Source organism: Herpailurus yagouaroundi, unplaced genomic scaffold (genome assembly GCF_014898765.1).
Source record: "Herpailurus yagouaroundi ecotype Mexico unplaced genomic scaffold, PumYag 160, whole genome shotgun sequence".
NCBI lineage: Eukaryota > Metazoa > Chordata > Mammalia > Carnivora > Felidae > Herpailurus > Herpailurus yagouaroundi.
The window spans coordinates 3,932,437-3,948,360 of record NW_024412401.1 but is presented as its reverse complement, the minus strand read 5'-3'; the positions used below and the strand labels follow the sequence as shown (position 1 = coordinate 3,948,360).

General features: G+C 41.9%; 1 long non-coding RNA gene across 1 annotated transcript; it reads right to left on the bottom strand.

The window, feature by feature from the left end:
- Positions 1–9,736: 9,736 nt before the first annotated feature.
- On the bottom strand, positions 9,737–15,674 carry LOC121034388 (uncharacterized). The gene is made up of 3 exons (XR_005792404.1): positions 15,399–15,674; positions 14,351–14,457; positions 9,737–9,894 (listed from the first exon to the last, which is right to left on the bottom strand). It is a non-coding gene; the product is annotated as an uncharacterized LOC121034388 (long non-coding RNA).
- Positions 15,675–15,924: the final 250 nt, after the last annotated feature.

Genomic DNA, 15,924 nt, shown 5'->3' with positions numbered 1-15,924 from the left:
TCAGCAGTGTGGACACAGCACATACTGGAGATACTCCCCGAAGAGCCAGATCCTGGACACTACATAACTTTTTCTTCGTAAGTCCGTTAGTTTCAGAAGCAGGAGACACAACTGGCTTTTCTAATACAGAGAAGCAGGCAGAGACTTAGACAAAATGAGAAGACAGAGGAATTCATCCCAAATAAAAGAACAAGACAAAGCCACGGCCAGAGATCCAAGTGAAACTGGTGTAAATAACATGCCTGATGGAGAATTTAAGGAAACAATTATAAGGATACTTGCTGGACTTGAGAAAAGAATGGAAGACAGTGAAACCCTTTAGCACAGAGATAAAAGAGTTAAAAATGAATCAGATCAACAGAGTGCAATAAATAGATTAGAAACACACTTGATGCCATGAACAGCTGCCTGGAAGAAGCAGAGGAATGAATTAATGACCTAGAAGACAAACTCATGGAAAGTAATCAAGCTGAACAAAAGAGAGAAAAAAGAATTATGCAAAACGAGAACAGACTTAGGGAACTCTGTGACTCCCTCAAACACAGTACCATTTGTATTACAGGAGTCCCAGGAGAATAAGAGAGGAAAAAAGGGTGCAGAAAATTTTTGTAAAGAAATAAAACTGAAAACGCCCCTAATCTGGGGAAGGAATCAGACATCCAGATCCAAAAGGCACAGAGAACTCCCAACAGAATCAACAAAAGCAGGTCCAAAACAAGACATATTGTAATTAAATCTGCAAAATGTAATGATAAGGAAAAAAAATCTTAAAAGCAGCAAGACAGGGGCACCTGGATGGTTCAGTTGGTTGAGCTTCTGACTTTGGCTCAGTTCACTATCTCCCAGTCTGTGGGTTGAAGCCCCACGTCGGGCTCTGTGCTGACAGCTCAGAGCCTGGAGCCTGCCTCGGATTCTGTGTCTCCCTCTCTCTCTGCCCCTCTCTTGCTCCTCTTCTGTCTTTCTCGGTCTCTCGTAAATGAATAAAGTTAATTTATTTGTTAAAAAAATGTTTTTTAATGTTGGGGCACCTGGGTGGCTCAGTCAGTTGAGCGTCTGACTTTGGCCCAGGTCATAATCTTGCAGTTCATGAGTTCGAGCCCTGCGTTGGGCTCTGTGTTGACAGCTTAGAGCCTAGAGCCTGATTCGGATTCTGTGTCTCCCTCTCTCTCTGCCCCTCCCCAGCTAGTGCTCTGTCCCTCTATCTCTGAAAAGTAAATAAAAACATTTTAAAAATAAATTAAATACATTTTTAATGTTTATTTATTTTTAAGGGGGGGGGTGAGGTGCACAGAGAGAGAAGGAGACACAGAATTCGAAGCAGGGTCCAGCTCCAAGCTGTCAGCACAGAGCCCAACGTGGTGCTCGAATTCATGAGTGGTGAGATCATGACCTGAGCTGAAGTTGGATGCTTAACCAACTGAGCCACCCAGGCACCCCTATTTTTATTTTTTAAAAAGTATGTATGTATGTATGTATTTATTTTGAGAAAGCGAGTGAGCAAGCAAAGGAGGGGCAGAGAGAGAGGGAGACAGAGAATGCCAAGAAGGCTCCACATCTGTCAGTGCGGAGCCTGACATGGGGCTCGAATTCACAAACTGCGAGATCATGACCTGAGCTGAAACCAAGAGTCAGACGTGTAACCAACTGAGCCACCCAGGTGCCCCTGGACCAGCTGGACATAACACATATATTCAGAACATTTCATCTCAGAACAGCAGAATACCCTTTCTTTTCAAGTGCACATGGGACATTCTTCAGAATAGATCATGGATTAGGCCACAAAACAGGCCTCAACAAATTAAGGAAAACTGCAGTCAGAAAATGCACCTTTCCTGACCATAATGCTATGAAAGTGGAAGTACCACAAGAAAAAATCTGGAAAGGCCACAAATAATGGAGGTTAATAACATACGACTAAACAATAGGTGAACCAGAAAATCAAAGAAGAAGTAAAAAGATACATGTAAACAAATGAAATGAAAACACAGTGGTCCAAAACCTTTGGGATGGCAGCAAAAGTGGTTCTAAGAGGAAGTATATAGCAATATAGGTCAACTCAAAAGCAAGAAAGATCTCAAAAAAACCCCGCCTAATCTTACACTGAAAGGAATTTTAAAAAGAACAACAAACAAAGCCTAAAGCCAGCAGAAGGAAGAAAATAATTAGGATTAGAGCAGAAATAAATGATTATAGAAACTAAAAAAACCCCCAATAGAACAGATCAATAAAACCAGGACCTGGTTCTCTGAAAAAAATTAATAAAATTGATAAACCTCTAGCCAGACTTCTCAAAAAGAAAAGAGAGCACCCAAATAAATAAAATCACAAACAAGAGAGGAGAAATAACAACTAACATCACAGAAATACAAACAATTATAAGAAAATATTATGTAAAACTATGTACCATCAAATTGGATAATCTAGAAGAAATGAATAAATTCCTGGAAACATATAAATGACCAAAACTGAAACATAAAGAAATAGAAAATTTGAGCAGACTGATGACCAGCAAAGAAGTTGAATAAGTAATCAAAAAACTCCCAAGAAACAGAAGTCCAGGACCAGATGGCTTCATAGGTGAATTCTACCAAACATTTAAAGAATTCATACTTATTATTATCAAATTATTCCAAAAAATAGGAAAGGAACCAGCAAACCGTATCCAATCCAATGATACATTTAAAAAATCATTCACCACAATCAAGGGGGATTTATTCCTGGATTACAAGGGTGGTTCAATATTCACAAATCAATCAACATGATATATCACATTATTAAAAGAAAGGATAAGAACCATATGATCATTTCAATAGAAGAACAAAAAGCATTTGATAAAGTACAACATCCATTCATGATAAAAACCTCAACAAAGTAGGTTTAGACGGAACATACCTCAACATAATAAAGGCCATCTATGAGAAACCTAGAGCTAATATCATTCTAAATAGGCAAAAACTGAGAGCTTTTCCTCTATAGTCAAGAACTAGGGATATCTACTCTCACTGCTTTTATTCAACATGGTACCGGAAGTTCTAGCCACAGCCATTGAACAACAAAAAGAAATAAAAGGCATCTAAATTGGCAAGGAAGAAATCAAACCTTCACTATTTGCAGATGACATGATATTCTACATAGAAAACCTGAAAAACTCCACCAAAAAACGGCTAGAATTTGATACACTAATTCAGTAAAGTCCCAGGATACAAAATCAACATTCATAAATCTGCTGCATTTCTATACATCACTAATGATGCAACAGAAAGAGAAATTAAGAAAACAATCCAGGAGGGAGCCAAGATAGTGGACAGCATGGAAGTTTTTTGTGTATCTCTCATCCATGAAATACAGCCAGACCAACACTAAACCATCCTGCACACCTAGAAAACCGATCTGAGGATTAACACAACAATCTGCACAACCTGAACCACAGAATTCAGCAGGTAAGCGGCACAGAGAGGTGAATTTGGGGAGCGAGAAGCTGCGAAGGGCAGGGGGGTCCTTTTGCATGCAGAGAGAGGATGGAGATGTGGGGAGAATATGGGAAAAGTACCCGTCCCCAAAAGCAGCTGGAGAGAAAATGGAAAATTGGAAACAGCCGCAGGGACTGAACTAAAAAGTGAGAAAGGAGAAAGGAGAGGGTTTAAATTCCATTAAGACTGTAAACAGCGGGAACAGCGGGAGTCTGCAACTCCACAGCTCGATACCTGGTGGTGCTCCGCTGGGAAGGGCAAATCCCCAGGAGCAGAGTGGGGTCTGGGACGTTCTCGGGCCACACAGGGAGAAGCGGTTCCACTGCTGAAAGGACATTTGGTAGAGACTGTGAGGCCACCTGGTCCTAGCAGACCCCAGAGAACGGCCACAGTCTCTGGGCATCAGCAGCAGCATGGTCCCGCGAACATTCCTGGGTGCGGCCGGCACTCAGCCATTGCTCGGTGAGAGCCTCCGCAGAGGGACGGAATGGGTGAAAGCTGCAGTCCCTCAGAAGTAAGGGGCTGGGGAAAACAGACGCATCTGAGACAAAATTCGGGAGAGAGGTACTACCTGGGGTTTGGTCACAGACTGTAAAACTGGGGAGTGGATGAAAGCTGAAGACAAAGAATGGGTGCACGATTGCTGATTAGGGAGTACAGAGTTCCGATACCAGAGACTGGGTAGCTGGGTGACACCACTTTTACTGCTTTGTTGCATGTGCATACACACCTACAAGCCCCACAACAATCCACCCCATTAGGCTAACAGCGCCATCTAGTGGAGAATGGAGCCGTTACACTAAGCCCCACACAACTGGGCCAACTTCGCTCTTCAAGAACAGAAGTCTCACCACCTGCTTATTTTATGGACTGTAAAGTGCTTCATAGTCTGACTTCTAGGGGAAAACAATGTAATTTTAGTTGTATTTCAGTCTGTTATCAGGTCCATCTATTCAATTTTTTCTTTCTTTCTTTCTTTTTTCTTCCTTCTTCCTTTCCTTCTTTCTTTCTTTCTTTTTCTTTTTTCTATTTTTCATTTCCTTTCTTTTTCTTGAATACAGAAAGAGAAAAAAATCATTTTTATTTTCAATTTTTATTAAAATATTTTTCTTTAATTTTTTTCCATATTTTTTACTTTTGTGTAAACTTTTTCAAATTCTATTTTACTTCCATCATTTTATTTGTCTACTTCAGTGTATTCATTTTTTCACATTTTCAAACGATTTCCTTTTTTTCTTTTTTCTCTTTTTCATTTTTTCTCTTTTTCTTGAATACAGAAAGAAAAAAATTCAGCTTTACTTTTAATTTTTATTAAAAATATTTTTCTTTAATTTTTTTCTACTATATTTTTTACTTTGGTATACATTTTTTCAAATTCTAGTTTACTTCCATCATTTCATTTTAGTCTTCTTCAGTGTATTCAGTTTTTCAAATTTTCAATTTCCTTTTTTTTTCTTCTTTCCCCTTTTTTTCTCTAATCTGTCAAGCCACTTTCAACACCCAGAACAAAACACATGTAGGATCTAGCATCATTTATTAGATTTGTGTGTGTGTGTGTGTGTTTGTGTGTTAAAGTTAAAAAAAATTAAAATTAAAAAAATTAAGTTTTTTTAATTTTAACTTTTTCTACCTCATTAATTCCTTTTCTCCATTCAAAATGATGAAACGAAGGAATTCACCCCAAAAGAAAGAGCAGGAAGAAATGACAGTCAGGGACTTAACCAACACAGATACAAGCAAGATGTCTGATCTTAACGTTCATGGGTTCGTGGGTTCGAGCCCTGTGTTGGGCTCTGTGCTGACAGCTCAGAGCCTGGAGCCTGCTTTGGATTCTGTCTGTCTGTCTGTCTGTCTGTCTTTCTCTCTCTGTCCTTCAACCACTGGTGGTCTGTCTCTCTCTGTCTCTCAAAAATGAATAAAGTTTAAACAACAACAACAACAATAGCCCCCCACCCACTGCCTAGTTGCAGACAGGCTCTCCTTCGCTGTTCTGCCCACTGCTCCTTTGTGGTATATTCAATAAACTTGTATCTCCTTTGTTTTGCCTCAGGTGAATTCTTTCACCCTCTGTGCGTGGGCTTCCACCCAATCGTCACCCCACATTTGGGGGCCCCCATCTGATTGAGAGAGACACCACATTTAGACACGACACCAATGTTACATTAGTTTCAGCTGTACAACACAGTGATTCAACTTTTCTGTACTTATGCTCACTGAGGACTTCCAGAGCACAGCCCCTACCCCACCCACATTCTTTCTTTTAGTGTAACCACACCCTTCAGTACACCCTGAGGCATAACATCTTTGATCGGCTCTGGAGATAGCAGGTCTTACAGGATGTGGGGTTCTTGTCTTGGGGCTGCCTAAGACATGCTTCTGTCCTTCTGTCCATAGCTCCCCTTAATAAACCATTTCTTATCCTGCTGGCCTCATTGGCCTATTTCTTCAGTCTTAAGACTCTTTGGCCTGGGGCACCTGGATGGTTCAGTTGGTTGAGGATCTGACTCTTGATTTTGGCTGAGGTCATGATCCCAGCATCGTGGGATTGAGCCCCATGTCTGGCTCTGTGCTGGGTGGGAAGCCTGCTTAAGATTCTCTCTCTCCCTCTGCCCTTCTCCCCTACTCATGAGGTGCTCTCTCTCTCTCTCTCTCTCAAATAAATTAAAAAAAAAAAAAAAAAAAGACTCCTTGGGCCTTAGGAGGTCATTTTGCGGATACATAGAACCGACCATTAAAACAGTTGATTTTCTGAAAAGATTAATAAAATTGAGAAGAACTGATTAAAGTAAAAAATAGAAGAGGCAAATTACAAATATCAAGAATAAAAAAGGAGATATGACTACAAATCATTGAGAAAGAATAATAAGGTAATATTATGATGGGCTTTATGCCAATAAATTTGACAACCTAGATGAAACATACAATTTCTTGGAAAAACCTATCTTAAAACTGATATAAGGAGAAACAGAACATCGTTATAGCCACATAACACTGCTAAAGAAATTGCATTTGTAATTTTAAAAACCTTCACTTGTGAATTCTATCAAAAATTTAAAGAAGAAATAACACCAATCTTACACATACTCTTTCAGAGAAAAAGAGAAAGGTGACACTTCCAGATTGTTTTCTGAGGCCAACAAAACTCCGGCAACAGAGCCTGTCAAGACTATTATAAGCACAAACTATAGACCATTATCTCTTTTTTAAAAAAAATTTTTTTAACGTTTATTTATTTTTGAGACAGAGAGAGACAGAGCATGAATGGGGGAGGGACAGAGAGAGAGGGAGACACAGAATTGGAAGCAGGCTCCAGGCTCTGAGCCATCAGCCCAGAGCTGGACATGGGGCTCAAACTCACGGACCGCGAGATCGTGACCTGAGTTGAAGTCGGACGCTTAACCGACTGAGCCACCCAGGCGTCCCTAGACCAATATCTCTTAAAGAGACACAAAAACCTCAATTAAATACTGGGAAATTGAATCAAGAAACATATACAAAAGGGTAATACACCATTACGGTATGAAGTTTATCTAGAAATGGAAGGCTGGTTGGTTTAACATTCAAGACTTAGTATCATTCGTTGCATTGACAGAGTGAGAGAAAAAAAGTTATAGCATCTCAATAGATACAGAAACAGCATTTCACAAAATTAAACATCCATTTATGACAAGTTTCAGCAAGCTACAAAAAGAAGGGAATTCCCTTAACCTGATAAAGAACATCTACAAAACATTTTATCTAACGTTAACTTAATGATGAAAGACTGAATGCTTTCTCCATGAGGCTGTGAACAAGGCAAGATACTGTTATGGATTGAATGTTTAAACTGAAACTCTACTCTCCAACATGATGGTATTTAGAGGTGATGTCTTTGGGAGGTAATTAGGAACAGATGAGGCCCTGAGGGTGGAGCTCTCATGCATGGGACTAATGTCCTTATAAGAGTCATGAGATCTTGCTTCCTCTTTTTTTTTTTCCACCACGTGAGGATACAAGAAGTCAGCTATCTGCAACCCAAAAGCAAGTTCTCACCGGAACTCAACCATGCTGAAACCGTGAACCCAGACTTTCAGCCTCCAGAACTGTGAGAAAGTAAATTTCTGGTGTTGATAAGCATTTCAGTTTATGGTATTTTGGTACTGCAGCTCAAATGGACTAAGACAGATGTCCACTCCTACTATTTTCACTCAATATTATACTGGATGTCCTACTTAGTTTAATAAACCAAGGAAAAAGGAATACAGGTAGTATAAATGTTGGCAAATAAGTGGTAAAAATGCCACAAACAACATGACTTTCTATATAGGAAATTCTAAGGAATCTATGAAAAAGCTACTGGAACTAATAAGTGAACCAGCAAGATTTTAGGACACAAGATGAATAATAAAAAATAAACTATATTTCCACATTTTAGCAAAGAAAATTGGAAGTTAAAATTAAATCAATGATTTAAAGTATCATCAAAAATATGAAATGCTTATGAATGAATTTAATAGACTAAGACCCATTCACTGAAAACAATAAAACAATTAAAGAAGACCTACTTAGGGGGTACCTGGGTGGCTCAGTCGGTTGAGTGCTCAACTCTTGATTTTGGCTCAGGTCATGATCTCATGGCTCATGAGTTCAAGTCCTGCATTGGCTCTGCGCTGATGGTGTAGAGACTGCTTGGGGTTCTCTCTTGTTCTCTTTGCCTCTCTCTCATTCATGTGTGTGAGCTCTCTCTCTCTCTCTCAAAATAAATAAACTTAAAAAAAAATAGAAGACCTACTTAGGAGATGTACACCTATTCAGGGATCGGCAGATTCGATATTCTTAAAATGTTAAATTCCACTATCCCTCAAATTATCTGTAAATTGAATGGAATCCTGATCATCAAAATCCCAGCAACTTTTTTGTAGAAAATATTCAGATGATTCTCAAATTTATGTGCAAATGTAAAGGACTGACAATAGCCAACATAAACTTGAAAAAGAAGAACAAAGTTGGAGGATGGGCACTTCTTGATTTTAAGGAATATATACACCTATATATTATTATAGGTGTATTACACCTGCAGTAATACACCTATAATACACCTGTAGTAATCAATACCGTGTAATATTTGTATAATGATAACAGTTGAATAGATGATCAAGTGCAGAAATAGACCTACACAGGGGCGACTGGGTGGCTCAGTAGGTTGAGCATCCGACTTCAGCTCAGGTCATGATCTCACAGTCTGTGAGTTCGAGCCCTGCGTCAGGCTCTGTGCTGACAGCTCAGAGCCTGGAGCCTTCTTCGGATTCTGTGTCTCCCTCTCTCTCTGCCCCTCCCCTGCTCATGCTCTGTCTCTCTCTGTCTCAAAAATAAATAAAAAAAAAACATTAAAAAAAAAAAGAAATAGACCTACACGTATATGGTCGTTGATCTTCAACACAAGTGCCAAGGTTCAATGCAAGAAAGGATAGTCTTAAAGGGTGCTGGATGAACTTGAAAATATATACTTATAAAAAAGAACTTGACCTTTACCTCACACCATTTATAAAAATTAACCTGAAATGCATCATAGATATAAACATAAAAACGTTTTAAAATTATAAAATTGCCAGGTGAAAACAAGGGAGGAAATCTTTGCAGTGTTCGGTTAGGCAATGTTTTCTTAGGCAGGACACAAAAGCGTTAACCATAGAAAGAAAAATTAATAAACTGGATTTCATCAAAATGAAAAGCTTTTGCTCTTCCAAAGACACTGTTAAGAAAATCAACAACAAGTCACACATAGGGAAAATATTTGCCAAATTCATCTTGTAAAAAAAACTTGTATTTAAAATGTATATTTTGCAATTCAATAGTAAACTAAGCAGTGTAATTAAAAGTGGGAGAAAGGTTAGAACAGACATTTCGCCATGAAAAAAGTGGCAAATAAGCACGTGGGAAGATGCTCAACATAATTATTCACTAGGGAAACACAAATTAAAACCATAACTTGATGACACTACAGACTGCTAGAATGATAAAATTCAATGAAGGACAATACTAATTTTGGCAATGATGTGAAGCACTTGCTACTCTGAAAAACAGCTGGACTTTTAAAAAGATAAAGTTAGGGGCCCCGGGACGGCTCACTTGGCTGAGCATCTGACTTCGGCTCAGGTATGATATCACAGTTCGTGAATTTGAGCCCCATGGCAGGCCCCATGCTGAGTGCCAAGCCTCTTCGGATTCTCTGTGCCCCTCTCTCTCAAAAGTAAAAATAAACATGAAAAAATAAATAAAAATAAAGTTAAAATACACTTCCCATACATCCCAATGATCTCAATGCTAGATATTTACCCAAGAGATGTGATGAAAATATCTGTCCGCTCAAAGATTTATACTCAGATGTTCATGGTAGCTTTATTCACAATAGCCCCAGACTGGAAATAATCCAAATGTCCACCACCTGATGAATGGGCAAACAAATTGTGATGTTAAAAAAAAAAAAAAAATCACAAAACCCCGGTCCATTCCATGTAATGGAATACTACTCACCAGTAAGGAGGAGCAGACCACCAATACAGGCAAAGACACTGATGAATCTTTTATTTTTTAGTTTTTTTTCAACGTTTATTTATTTTTGGGACAGAGAGAGACAGAGCATGAACGGGGGAGGGGCAGAGAGAGAGGGAGACACAGAATCGGAAACAGGCCCCAGGCTCCGAGCCATCAGCCCAGAGCCCGACGCGGGGCTCGAACTCCCGGACCGCGAGATCGTGACCTGGCTGAAGTCGGACGCTTAACTGACTGCGCCACCCAGGCGCCCCGACACTGATGAATCTTAACGAAATTTGCTTTTAAGTTGAAAAAGAAATTCTACTTCTAAAGCCTCTGTTGAAAAAAACAGGTCAGTGGTTGCCTGGGCTTGGGGTTGGGGCGGGGAGTGACTGCAAACTGGCACCAAGGGATGAATGTTCTCTGTGTCGTTTGGGGTCCTGATTACGGAACTGTCTACGTTTGTCAAAACTTATCAAACTATACACTTAAAATGGGTGAATTCTATTGCATGAAGATTACATCTTAGTAAAACTAATTTGTAGGAAAAAATACCGCCTTTACAGAAAGAAGTAATTCTATTTCCTTTTTTTTTTTTCCTAAGTAGGCTCCATACCCAAAATGGGGCTTGAACTCACAACCTTGAGATCAAGAGTCTCATGCTGAGCCAGCCAGGTGCCCTATTTACTTACTAAATCAAATAAAGCACTACAGATTTTCTAAAAACAAAAGAAAGAAAGAAAAGGAAAGAAAGAAAGAGAGAGAAAGAGAGGAAGGAAGGAAGGAAGGAAGGAAGGAAGGAAGGAAGGAAGGAAGGAAGGGAGGGAGGAAGAAAAGGTTTAATTTGTGTTTAATAATGTTCAGAGTGAAACTGTAAGGCTTGTTTTTTTTTTTTTTATTTTTTTTTCAACGTTTATTTATTTTTGGGACAGAGAGAGACAGAGCATGAACGGGGGAGGGGCAGAGAGAGAGGGAGACACAGAATCGGAAACAGGCTCCAGGCTCTGAGCCATCAGCCCAGAGCCCGACGCGGGGCTCGAACTCACGGAGCGTGAGATCGTGACCTGGTTGAAGTCGGACTCTTAACGACTGCGCCACCCAGGCGCCCCAACTGTAAGGCTTATTAAAGAGACTTTCGATAGAGGGTCCTAGGAGCCAATTAGCTGATTTAACCACTACAATAGGCCTGTTACTTATTCATACCTGGCAATCCAGGTAAGGCTGCTTTGCTCCTTCAGAGCATGTCTTGGTGAAATTAAGACATTGGAAGAGGGTTGCCAGTGAAGATTCATTCCACACTGGGAATAGCCCAGGGGAGCATTATTCTAAGTGGAATACAGGCTGTGTTCAGTCTGGGCTGGTCTCTGAGTGTTCCCCTAGCTGAATGAATAGGGCCCACGTTCAGCTCCCCTAACGATCTGATCAAGTAAGAGGATGGTTGGTCATGAAAACCAATCTCTTTGGAAAGCTGAATTTTCCATATGTGAATACCATATGTTGTTCACACCCCTTGGGAGATGCCCTTTAAAAAATCATGTCTTAATACACGAAAGAACCCTTACTCAGGGGAGAAGGACAGTTGTTCTTCTTAAAGAACTCCAAATAAAACATCCAATGAGCTAAAGCATGAGCCAGCTAATTAAGGAGGGCACATGGGATTTGGTTTCTTTAACCAGCTTGACGCAAAGCAATCCCCAGGGGGAATCTCAGCGCTCAGAGCCAAGGTCAGCTGTTGGCAATGTCCAAGCAAATATACTGATGCCAACTTCAAGGACGAGGCAGAGGGATAAAGAGCAAAAACAAATGATAATAAAGACGTGTTCTTTTTGCTGTTTCTAGAGAACACTTGGTAGAGAAAGACAGCTTTGGGGCTCGAGTGAGTCACTTGACCACTCTGGGTCCACCTCTCTCTCTCTCCTCTCAATCACTCTTTCTGGTTAAACACCATCTGCTTCCATGGGCTATTATGAGGTTTAAAGAGAACGCACGCAGGGCATCTTAGCACAATGCCTCGTTCCAAGTAGCTCAGTGAATAGTAAATGTTATATGTAACAGGATGTGTAAATATTTTCTGTAGTTCTCTACATAGCAGAGGGATAGCATTGCAGGAGTAATTCCTAGAGGGTTAGGAAAGAGTCAGCAACTTGTCATAACAGGGATGCACTTGCCTTCATCAGGGGACGTGGAGGTGAGACATCCTTCGTGATGGGGGTTTACTGGTTTTTCTGCTTGTTCACCTAGATCCTTCATCCTTCCCAGGAGGCTATCCTCTTGAGAGCTCTGTGACTTGAGCTCTATTGCTGGCTCACTACCAGTTGGGTTTGGCCAGGCTGACATACTAGCAGCAAATCAGAGAGGATGTTCTAGGCATTTCTCCCCTGCTGCCTCCCTGTACTGGCATTGTGCCATTGGCAGTGCTTGCACCCTTCCAGGACTACACTACGTCCAAGCGGTTCCTTTTTTATAACCTCAGCTCTCTCTGGGTTCTCGTGCTACTCTTTCCTTGTCCTCTCACGTCCGGAGTGGAAACGGCTTTCCAGTGTGACATCATCTCTTCTGTTAGCGCTCTCTTCTGGACATCTCTTCCATTAGCGCTCCGCACACCTCTATCATCAGGCCCTTTCTTGGCGTCTGCTTGAACCATCTAGGGCAAATGCTCTTTTCCGTAGGACCTTGACTGATCAGAGGTCTCACAGAACTCGTAAAAGCGCCCGCTAGAGGAGGGTAAAGTTTTCACGGTCTGGCAGTTCCAAAGAGTGCTAGTTAAGCATAATAACGCAAGTAATAATTTCCCTGCTCCCTAAAAATTTTTCTGGAAACATTAGAAACACAGGTAGTGAGTTAGGGATGGACTAGTCAAGCCCAAAGTGGGAGAAAAAGAGGAGCTGCTGCTGTCTGGCCATGAGCCAGAGCTGGAGCGATGGGAGGAGAGGCTCCAGCTCAACGTGAAGTTCAAAGCCTGCACTGCGACATGAAATTTGTAGGTTCCAAACGGGCCAGGGGACCTTGCATCATCTGAGAATAATTAGAAAAGCCACAGAGCCTGCTTCCAGGGGGAGAGGAAGAACAGCCCCAACAAATCTATTTCAAAGGGGAGTGGAAGATAGATTTACTTTATTCTGGGATACCGGGGCATGCTATTTGATACAATGCGCCCTTAGTTTCAGCGTAGGAGCGATTGTTACAGCTCTAGAAAGGCTTGTTTGCACAGCATAGGTCACGGGGTGGAGCCCAACTGAGAGTTCAGCTGCACGCAGGCCTACCTAGCTCTGGCCTGGTTACCAAATCATTAACCTTGCCCTACTGGGATGGCAACGAACCTGTTCATTTCCTTATCATTTTAGGACCCGAGAGGTCTTTTCCTTCCCGTTTCTTTGCCCTGTATCCTGTGCGAGTGCCACACCGACTTGCAGATGTATTTATACATTTATATGCCGCCACAGAACCAATCAGCCCAACTTCCTTAGTTTAACTTTGGTCTGTACTCTCTGGTTAGAGAGAAAGAGAAGCCGAGTGTTTTTTCTGTTTAGGTGGCATGCAGAAATCCGGGATGGATTTACAGGAGAGACATGGAACCAGAGAAGCGTTACCCAGAGGAGGACTGTTGTCACCCCAATCTGACTTCACGTGGTGCCGGTGTTTTATGCCACTTTCCAGGGGATGATACTTAGCTTTTTAGGCTCTAAACTTCTATTGTTAGGGCATCCCTAGGTGTTTGGGTCTGGGAGTCTGACTCTCTTTGACCAAAACCATAGCCTGTTTGTTAATTAATGAATTAATTGTTCATATATTAAGTAGATCTGTAATTATCATGACCAAATAGTTGTGTCCCTAACCGATACATTTTTTTCTTTTTAAATGTTGATTTATTTTTGAGAGAAAGAGAGCACAAGAGGGGGAGGAGCTGTCAGCACGGAGCCTGACACGGGGCTCAAACTCACCAACCGTGAGAGCGTGACCTGAGCCGAAGTCAGATGTTTAACCGACTGAGCCACCCAGGCACCCCAGTACATTTTTGTCCTATTTGCAAAATCTATGTGGGAAGCCAGATTCCAGTAGGATTACTTGGTGAGCACAGAAGTGGCACAAAGGGAATCAGTTGGACGACTTGAATGGCTGATGTCACGTAGGTATGATCTATAGCAGGAGTCTGGCTGTGTCAGGTTATCTTGGTCCGTGGGCCAGGTGCCCCCTGGCCTGGCTCTGTGCTAGAGTTACCAAATCAGAGTCGCTGTCTCTGATTCTTGTTCATGCTTCAATTCCCAACCCAACTACAACCTGACAGATCCTCTTTCTTGAGGAGTGTTAACAAAGATGCTTCAAGGTACGGTTCCCTTTTACTGGCCTGGGAATCTCTCATTGCCTACCTCTGATATAACTCTTTCTTCATTTATATGATTATCCTCTGAGAGGGCAGATTTTCCTTTTATCTCCATCACCTTCGAGAATCCTGATTGTGGGTCATGTCTACCACCTGTGGGTAACAGATGGGCGTGTGATGATCTCTAAGACTAGTTCTTGCTGAGTGCAATACTTTTCCTTTAATTTAATCTTTTTTTTTTTAAGTAAATTCTATGCCCATTGTGGGGCTCGAACTCACGACCTCGAGATCAAGAACCACATCTGACTGAACAAGCCAAGTGCCCCCGAATGCTAGTTTGGCTCCTTGGGAGTGCAGGGCAGGTACAAAATGGTACGAGGGCCTGAAGCCGCCTGGTGAGAGAGTCGTTAAAGTGATAGTCCATCAGGCCACAGATTAGATAAGAAAGGAAACAAGGCCAGGACCGGTAGGTATTTCAGAAACTCCGGCTTCTGAGCTGTTTCTCTAAATGGTTTTTGTCCTCTGCACCTCATATCAAAGGTTATTGTTTTTTAATGGTCACGTCTTGGATGGACCTAACTCTACCTCAAAAATCTAAAACTCTAAAAGCCCACACTGAGACCACACACTCTCATCCTTCTAGCTCTTGTTCTTTTACTTCCTTTTATTTATTTATTTATTTACTTTGAGAGAGAGAGAGAGAGAGAGCGCGTGGGAGGGGCTGAGAAAGAGGGGGAGAGAGAGAATCCCAAGCAGGCTTCACACTGATGCAAGGCTCTAACCCACGAACAGGGAGATCATGACCGGAGCCGAAAAATCAAGAGTCAGATGCTCAACCAACCGAGCCACCCAGGCACCCTTGCTCTTCTACTTCCACGACCTTTAACCCTCAACCTCGGAGGAACTCTGAAATATCTTAATCCCTCTCTCTCCCCGTCCGGGCCACATTTCCTTTCTTATCTGATCTGTGGCCTGCTGCACTATCACTCTGACGACACTCTCACCTGCCAGCTCCAGGCTCGAGTCTGCTAGTGTCTGTACCTGCCCCGCACACCCAAGGAGCCACACCTGCTTTTGCCTGTTTGCTTCCGCACCTGGGCAGCAGCAGGAGAAACAATCAGCCGATCAGAACCACTTTGGATGTAAACTCTTCAATCATGACGGCACCCATCTTGTAATATATGTGTATTTTTTTCTTAACCTGGTGGTGGTCAGCTCCTCTTGCGTTTAGCAGGTAGAGACTTACACCCCTCTCGGCAAGGCCTCTCTCTCATTGACCCCGAAGAAAATTAATAAAAGGAAAGCTGGTTTAAAACAGTCAGGAGCCAGCAGGGGGCGGGGACCTCTCACGCCAGGCCACCCTTGGTTAATTGCAGACCCAAAGGGAAGAGGGGTAGCTTGCGAGCTGGTAACGCCTTAGCTTCTACTTTACTATCCCAGCAGGAGGAAGAAGGTTTTTCCTTCCGCTCCCGCAACAGCCCAGCCAATGGGATTCTGTCACAGCTCAGCCAAGGAAAGGCCCCTATACTTGGAACTCCCAGTTTATTCCAATGGACTTTTTGCCTAGAACAGCCCTCCCTGCTCCCCCCTTTTCCTCCGTAAAAGAGCAGTCCGTTCCTT